Source organism: Acomys russatus, chromosome 29, assembly GCF_903995435.1.
Source record: "Acomys russatus chromosome 29, mAcoRus1.1, whole genome shotgun sequence".
NCBI classification, from domain to species: Eukaryota; Metazoa; Chordata; class Mammalia; order Rodentia; family Muridae; genus Acomys; species Acomys russatus.
In genome coordinates this window covers 13,699,706-13,708,325 of record NC_067165.1, presented here as the reverse complement: position 1 = coordinate 13,708,325, position 8,620 = coordinate 13,699,706, and positions in this window count along the sequence as shown.

Below are 8,620 nucleotides of genomic sequence, written 5' to 3'. Positions count from 1 at the left end.
CACCATAAGTCAGAGACCTGGGAAGGCAGGCACAGTGTTCTGGTACAAGGAATGTACACCTCCCTCTGGAGATTACTAGGTGAGCAAAGTCCTGGCATACAGTGGGGTCTTAGCAAAAACCTGATAGATAGTGCCATGGATGAGTTCTGGTATAAGGACCATTCTCCTGAGAGTCTGTCTGTATGTGTGACCTCATGGGAGAATATTACTTGGGGGGGGGGGGTGGAAATTAAAATGGCACAGGGTGGGGACTGGGGAGATGGCTAAGTAGTTAAGAGTGCACACTGCTCTTAGAAAGGACCCAACTTTGATTCCTAGCACTCACATGAGGTGCCTCACGGGGGCCCTCTTGTGGCCTCCACAGACTCCTGCACTCACACGTGCATACACTCTACCCCAGCAGACATGTGATTTTAAAAATAAATATTAAAAAAAAAAAAAAAAAGGCAGCTGGGCATGGTGATGTGTGCCTTAATCCTAGCACTTGGGAGACAGAGACAGATTATTTCTGTGAGTTCGAGGGCAGCCTGGTCTACAAAGTTAGTCCAGGACAGCCAAGGCTACACAGAGAAACCCTGTCTCAAAAACCAAAACAACAACAACAACAAAAATCAGGCATGTAATCCCAGCACTTAGGAGGCAGAGACAGGCAGATTTTTCTGAGTTCGAGGTCAGCTTGGTCTATAGAGAGAGTTCCAAGATAGCCAGGGCTACAGAGAGAAACCCTGCCTTGAAAAATAGAAACAGTGGTGGCGCATGCCTGTAATCACAGCACTAGGGGAGGCAGAGGCACATGGATCTCTGTGAGTTCGAGGCCAGCCTGGTCTACAAAGCAAGTCAAAGACAGCCAAGGCTACACAGAGAAACCCTGTCTTGAAACAAAACAAAACAAACCCCCCAAAAAATCAGGCAGGCCTAGGTTCAAACCCCAGACATCCCATCTCTCACTGACTATAACCTTAGGTAGCTTGTTCAACTGTCTAGTTGGTTTTCTGTAAAGCAGACAATGTGTACACTCACTGAAGCCAGGAAGTGGTGGTAAAATACCAGGCAAACAACGCATATTAGGTATTTACTATGAGCCAGGCTCTACCTAAACCCTCCATACCTACTAACGCTGGCCTCTCGGGAACCCCATGAGCACAGCATCGCCTTCTCTCCACTTGCTGGGGGCCTTGCTTGACTAGGTCTCCCCAGGGGCTTCAGACCCCACTAATCCAGCTGCTCACTGGGTCAGCGTCATGCAGGAGGGTCCCGAGACACTCCCTGACTTCCTGCAGCCACAGACCCAGAGCCAAGGCTCCAGGAAGACCCAGTCACCCATGATGCCCAAATGCTTACTTCCACCCAGGGTGGGCTCTGGGCTCTGGCTGCCCTGCGCTGGGCTGGGTGCCCAGAACAGGCGGCCCTGGCTGGATGGCTCTCCCTGGCTCTGGCCATGGGGACAGAAGGCAGCAGCCCAGCTGGGCTCGGCCCCGTAATGAGGCCTCATTAGTGGGATCCAGCTGCGCCATCCCCACTTAAGGAAGCCGGCTCCCCCCAGCCCCAGCCTCTGACTTTTCTTAATAAGAGTGGGCATGCTTCCAGAGGGGCGAGAAGTCTAGGGGCCTTGTCCTCTGTGGCTCTCTCGAGAAGGTCCTGCTGAGCCGGGAAGGGGGGCGGGGAATCTACAGAAAAGGCGGAGAAGCTAGGTCCCTTCTTCACTCTGAATCTTGATATTCTGTTTTGCAGGTATAGCCTTTGCACAGTGAGACCTGTGGAAGACTGCTGCCTAGCCTGTTCTGGCCAGGAGGGGACTTCCCGATAGCATGTATGGTTTCTGAGCTACGAGAGTTCCTGCACGGGTCAAAGCCTATGCTAGGAAAGCAGGTACTACGTGCCACAGCCTGTGTCAGCAGGGTGCCCACTGAATGGTGACTGCAATGCTGAAAGGAAATGCACTGTGATCCAGGCGTGTGCTGAAAAAGAACTCACTGTGTGCAACGTCTGTGTTAGGAGAGTACCCATTGTATGCTTGGACCTGCAATAACAAGAGTGCCTACTGTTTGCCAAGTCCAAGGCCTGAAGAATATATACTATAGGCCAGATGTGCACTGGGAAAGCACCCACTGTGTGCTTCCCCAATTCTGATAGAAGAATGCCTACTGTGTTCCATGTCTAATACTCAGAACTCTGTGTGTCAGCCCATGTGGTGTGAACTATTGTTGGGGTATGAGGTCTTGGCACTCGGTGAATAACTTGTGTATGCTACATCTGGTTCAAGGAAAGGACCAGATGAGGCAAAATACTCCCTGTGCACCTAGCACCATGCGCCATGAGTGCCCACCGGGTGGCAGGCCCTGTGCTAAGGAGAACACCCAACATGTGCTGAGTCTGTACTAGCTAGGCATTGGCTACATGCTGAGACTTATACCCAACCCTGTCAGGCCCTTTACCAAGGGCGTGTTCAATGTGTGCCAAGCCCATACTAGTTGAACACTTGCTAAATGCCAAGGCTAGGCTTGGTGAGCCAGTACCCACTGTGCGCCAGGCCCTGTGTAGAGGCTGCAGATAGGAGGTATCGAAATCCTCATGCTAAACTTTAAAGGAACAGGTCAGGGTGGGGCAGCCTCAGGTGGCCTGTGGCACTTGCAGAGCCTTCTGGGAGTCAGAAGCTCTGGCACCAAGGACCCTGGTATCAGAGTGACTCTGGAGGTTTCCCAGGGTCAGAGGCAACCAGTATGTTTAAAGACATGGGAAGAATTAAGGTTCAGCACATGGGTATGGACTGACTGAGGTGGCCAGCATAGAAACTTAGTGTGCAATGGTGGGGCTAACAATGAGGTGGTGAGGGCCCCTGTGTTGCCTGTTTTAGGCTGTCCTCCTCCGGTTCCTGTCCTTGGAGACCTAGTCCTGCCCCCACACATGTACAGAGGCTCCAGGTCTCCATGAAGGGACCGCCTCACCCACCCGCAGTAGCCCCGAGCGTCCCAGCTGCTCCCCTGCTTCGAGGCACTCTGGCCAGCTGGGTTCTCTTGCGGCCCTGTCCTAGGAGCCACTGAGCCGTGAGGAAGGCAGCTGAGCTGGCCTGGCAGAGACCATCTGGGCTGAAAGCAGGGGAGGGGGGAAGGGGGGGGCACACACGTGCAGCAAGCATGTGGGCCCGGGCACGTGCTGGGAAGTGACTTGCTCCTCCATGGGACACTTGCTCCAGAGGCCAGGCAGAAGTACCAAGGATAACACAAGAGTGTCTGGGCTGGAGAGATGGCTCAGAGGTTAAGAGCACCGTCTGCTCTTCCAGAGGTCCTGAGTTCAATTCCCAGCAACACATGGTGGCTCACAACCATCTATAATGAGATCTAATGCCCTCTTCTTTCTGTATATTTATTAATGAATAAATCTTAAAAACACACACACACACACACACACACACACACACAAGAGTGTCTACTGACGGTGAAGACAGTGAAGAAACCTGAGTGGCTCAGGCTCTCACACTTAGACCTGGGACGAAGGCTGACAGAACCGAGGACTCCATAGAAGGGTGCCAGCTGTCAACTCTACAGACAGGGCACAGACAGAGTGAAACTTCCACAGAGAACTAGACTGGTCCAAGGGCCATCGGCTTTGTCCCTCATCCCCCTCATCAACCTCCCTGGGCATCCTGAGGAGGAGCCTGAAGGGAAGGAACTCCCTCAGCTCATCCCATTGGCCTTAGGAAAACACAGCACCCCAGGAGGTGCGGACATAGCTCCCCTGTTAGAGAGGCAGAAGTGGGGTTGGCTGGGCAGGGGCCGACTGCCCAGTACACCTCCAAGGCTGTAACCTAGAGACAAACAGTGAGTGCAGGAAGCATATGCTCCAAACAGACCCAAGAACAGAGTGGTCCAAGGTCATCAGCAGAACTGAATGGAGGCAGGAATAGCCGCGTCCACATGGGGTGCCCATGGGACAGATGCTGTGAGCCTCCAACACAGCAATGGGTAGAAGCCAAAGGGCAGAGAGCACTGAAGAAGGCACGCCTCAGCTATCTTTAGGCACAGCCTAGTGCTGGGAATGGGAGTCCCAAGGCAGCCTTCCCTCCCACAGACAGACTGGCCTGGCTAGCCAGCAGAGGACAGGGTCCCGGAAGCTTAGCTGGGGCAGGGATTGTGGGACCTTGTGATTCATGCTTCTCTCTGTTCCGCCCACGTGCCCCCCCTTCTCTCTCCCCTGCCTGTCTAGCCTTTCCAGGGTCACACCAGAGAAAAGGATCATGGTCATGGAACGTTCAAAGGGTTTCACGTGGCTCAGACTCTCCATGGTAGGAGGAAGTAGGGCTATACCCCCTTGTCCTACTCAGGCCGGCAATAATCTGAGACTTTTTAGAGGAAAGGTCAGGTCCTCTTTGGGTCTTAGAACAAAATCCACCCTAATTAAGTATGCAGGTAGGGTGATCTCTCTTCTCTGGATGTCCTGAGGACCCCGACTTCTGATTGGCTCAGGTATATGTCCAACAGGAAGGGGGGGTCACTCTAGAGCAGGCCTGAGGGGCTGAGCCAAGGGCTGGTGTCTGAAGGCTTTGAACAGAGCTAGAGAAAGGTTCTGAACCCTCTCTCAGTCTGAACCCTCTCTTAGAAATCTTTGGTCGAGAGACAGAATTCATTCAGAGAGGTGGGCTCAGTAACAGACCTCAAGGCAGTCCGCCTTTAACTGAATAAGGAAAGCAGTGGAAGTCAGGGAATGTGAGGGAGGGTATTGCTCAGGGAGGAGCTTGTCTTTTGTCAATGGCTTCCACCTGAATGACTGCCCACTCTGGCTTCTTCTCAAAAACAAGATTCCCAAGGGAAAACATAGCCTAGCACTCGGGGATCAGATCTGCAGCTTTCTCCTGGCCCCTGCATGCAGCCCACGCTGTCCCGTCCATCAGTGCATCTTCCCTCCTTCCTCAAGAACTTGACCCATGGCCAAGCATGGCTGTGCATCTTTATCTGCTCAGACCCAGGGGTTCACAGGAGAGCAGGCACGGGGGCCTAACTCTTTACTTCTAGCATTTGGGAGGCAGAAGCAGGCTCTAAGGTCGAGAGCAGAGGAAGGGCTGAGGCTAGGGATGTAGAGATGAGTGGAGTTCTCTGAGAAGCCAGGGGGAGGCATTTGTTACTTCCTGCAGTGAGAAGGCCACCGAGAAGTGGAGAAACCTGGACAGGGTCGGAGCATGCCCAGCATTGGGTAGGCGTGTGGTCTAATCACATGTGACCCACTGTCCTCTCAGCAAGACAACCCATGTCCACTCTAAAGCATCTCTTATAACCAGGATAGGATAGATGCCCTCTGCTCCTTGGCAGACCTTCGCTGGGTCTGTGATAGAACCTGCCCAGTTACAGGTTTGGAGCCCAGTCGAACCTGCTGGGTAAGGGGCTGCCTGCCCAGGCCTGGGGCAGCACTGGCACTTGGGAGCCCTGGTAGTGCCAACCCAGGCCTTGTGGAACCTCTTAGGCCCCCATGTCAAGACAGGCAGCTGGCAGGAGGGCCCCTAGGAAGAGGAATTCCTCTTCCTTCCCAAAGTCTGGCCCCCCTGTACTCACCAGCATGCCTTTGGCACCTTTTCCTACCATGGTGGCGGTGGGTTGGGGGGATCTGGAGACCTGGACCACACTTGCACACTTTCAGACAACAGGCCTCAAGAGCTGTGGAGAAAACAGAAGGAGGTAAAGCTTTAGATCAGGCAGGCCCCCTGGGCTCTCCAGAACAAGTAATATAAAGTGGACTTGGTGGCACACACCTTTAAACCCAGCACTTTAATCCCAGAGGCTGAGGCAAGCAGATCTCTGTGAGTTCAAGGACAGCCTGATCTACGAAGTCCAGGACAGTCAAGGCTACACAGAGAAGCCCTGTCTCAAAAAATAAAACAAAATAAAATAATATAAAATAAAGCTACTAGTGCCCATGGACAGACACATAGAAAGGCAACTGCATGGCAGGGCCCCTGAAGACAATTCAGGCCCCAGCACCAGAGCATGGTGGGAACTCTGAAGAGAGAAGTCAGAGCCCACCGAGGCATCCCTTCTTAAGCCTTTCTGAAGACGGGGCGGTTTCACAGCGCAAGCCATTCCTGCCAGGAGGTAGGGAAGTGGAAAAGAAAAAACAAGGCACCAATATCCTGAGTGGACTTCCCAGGTGAGAGATCCTGGTCCCTGGATGTCTCTTAGCACGGGAGCCTATGGGTATCTGTGAGAAGAGGCCACAGCAGATACTGTAGCCTGAGCAGAGGTTGCCTTCCAACATAGCATCCTTACAGTATGGAGCCCACACCACCAGCCAGAAAACCTCACGTCCCCCTCTCCGCACCCTCTGCCTCTGCCAGGCCATTCCTAATCTAGCTCCCTCAGGAATGACCCTGGGGTCCAGCCCCTTCAACGCCCCCCCCCCCCAGATCCCTTACTCTCCAGGCTTCCTGTCCCACTGGGCAAAGGTCTATTTTTGACTCTCCAGATGCCCAATCCTATAAAAGATAAAAAAATGAACACAGAACTGGGACGGGGTCCAAGACCTTCATCATCTGTGTGAATGGCTGCAACCTTTTCCCAGGAGAGGGAGGGGTCAGCTTGGATCAGTGGGCTCTCCCCAGTCAGGCGACTACAATGCGTCCCCCAACCCTAGTGCCACTCTGCTTGGGCTCCAGGGTGGCTGGGTTTGTTGCTGTGTCACTGGTCCACACAGGACACGCCAGATGTGGTCACACCTCCTGCTTTTACAACACAGTCCTCCAGTCACATCAAGTGAAATCCTGTGAGTCCTTTCGGACTGGGCCTAAATGTCACGTCCTCTCTATAGCCCTCGGGGGCTTGGGACTGCTTCCTTCACCCTTCTGGGCCTAGGTCCTAGCACAGTTAGCACGTATAGGCTGAGCTAAAATGAAGGGGAATTGATGAGACAGAAGTTCTTGCTAACCTGGGATTGTACACGAAGCAGGTAAGAGCCGGGTAGTGGGCAGGCGAGCTAGACAGGAGGAAGGAAAAAACGGAGGAGCGAGCCCCAAGGCAAAGCTCATGCCATCAATGCCCGATGTGGACAGAACAGGTCTCAGGAAGGATCAACCAGTAGAGCCTTGAAGAACTTGGTCACGGGAGGGGAAACCTGGGGCGAGGTGAGCCAGGTGGTCCAACTCGCACTGGGCCGGGTCCCAGGGATGACCTGGCTCTGCCGCTGACAATTTCCACTCCAAAGTCTATTCAGAATCACTCAGGTCACCAGCAGCCACCCATCAAGGGCCATCTCTCACCTACAGGAAGTCTCTGAAGTCTGGAGGAAAGGCGCCACTGTTTACTTATACAAATCAGCCCCTGATTCATTAGGTCCTTTGTCCTAGCCACTTGGTTTTCCCTACCAGGGGCAGGGATGAGGAGGGAAGCCACTAGTCAGTAGCTGGGGCTGGATTCTGTCTCTCAAAAAGGCGTTCTATTAAAGAAGCCATGCTCATGGCTTTTGTCTCTTGGCGACAGTCACAAGAGCCCATCATACCTTTGTTCTCTTCAACCACTGAACCCTTCAGTACTTCGACCTAACTTCCCTAAGTTGCCTCTTTTCTGTCAAGGACCAATAATGACAAAGATAACAGCAATCGTGGCGGTCCATACTATCATGAGCCACCTCCCAGGCTGGAAGTCATGTCCTCTGGGCAGCTCAGGAAACTGAGAATATCCTCAGCCTGCACCCACACAGTATTCTCACCAGGCTACCCTGACGCTTCTCCTGAGGTTTGTAATTGGGGGGAGCGGGGAGTGCGGATCTGACTCAGAGAGGCCAATGCCTAGCCTGGCAGGACTGAGTGAACGTTTATGGCAGACATGGCTGATCATACCCAGGCAGTCACTGGAGTACATAATGCCAACCGCAGATGCAGTCCCTGCCCTCAGGAGCTTGTGCACTAGCAAGGACCAAGGCTGCTTAGTGTCTGCACCAGGAGAATGAGGGGGGTGTGCGGCTTTGTCGCTTCTCCTTCCTCTACCATTTCTGGGGGATCATTGATTCAAAAGGAATCAGTGGCATACTAGGGGTACAGGTCAATGATAGGGCTTGACTGGCATGCTGGGGGCCCTGAGTTGGAGCCTTAGCAGTGGGGAGAAGAAGCAATAAAGTACCCACCAAATGCCTACCATATGTCAGGCCCTCATCGAGGTGCCAAAGACCTGAAATACCCAGGCCCAGACCTGCTCCAAGCCGTACACTGAGCAACACTGACTAGCAGTGGGTCATGGTCACTGTAGGGTATAGTAACGATTTCGGCTCTGGGACCTGATAGCTCCAGGCAGGATTTGGCCCCAGGCACTCACCAGACAAGATTCTGATTGGCATCAGACCCCTTTGAATCTGACTTTTCTCAATCTGGAGGGTGTGGCAGCTAATAACTCCTTTGTTAAGCCTGGAAGGAGTGGGGGGAGGAGGAGTATCTCTGCTTAATTTCTGTGTCTATTACAAGTTTTCATATTTTCCTCTCTCCCATCTACTAGTTTTCCTAAAACCCTAAAGCTTCCATCCCCTCCTAGGGTTTTACACAGCCAACAGGATCTGGCCTGAACTGCTGCTGCTTATCAGGCATTTTAAGGCTGGCTACAACTACATCCGTCTGTTCCACAAATAGTCACTGCAGGTCTGCTCTGGG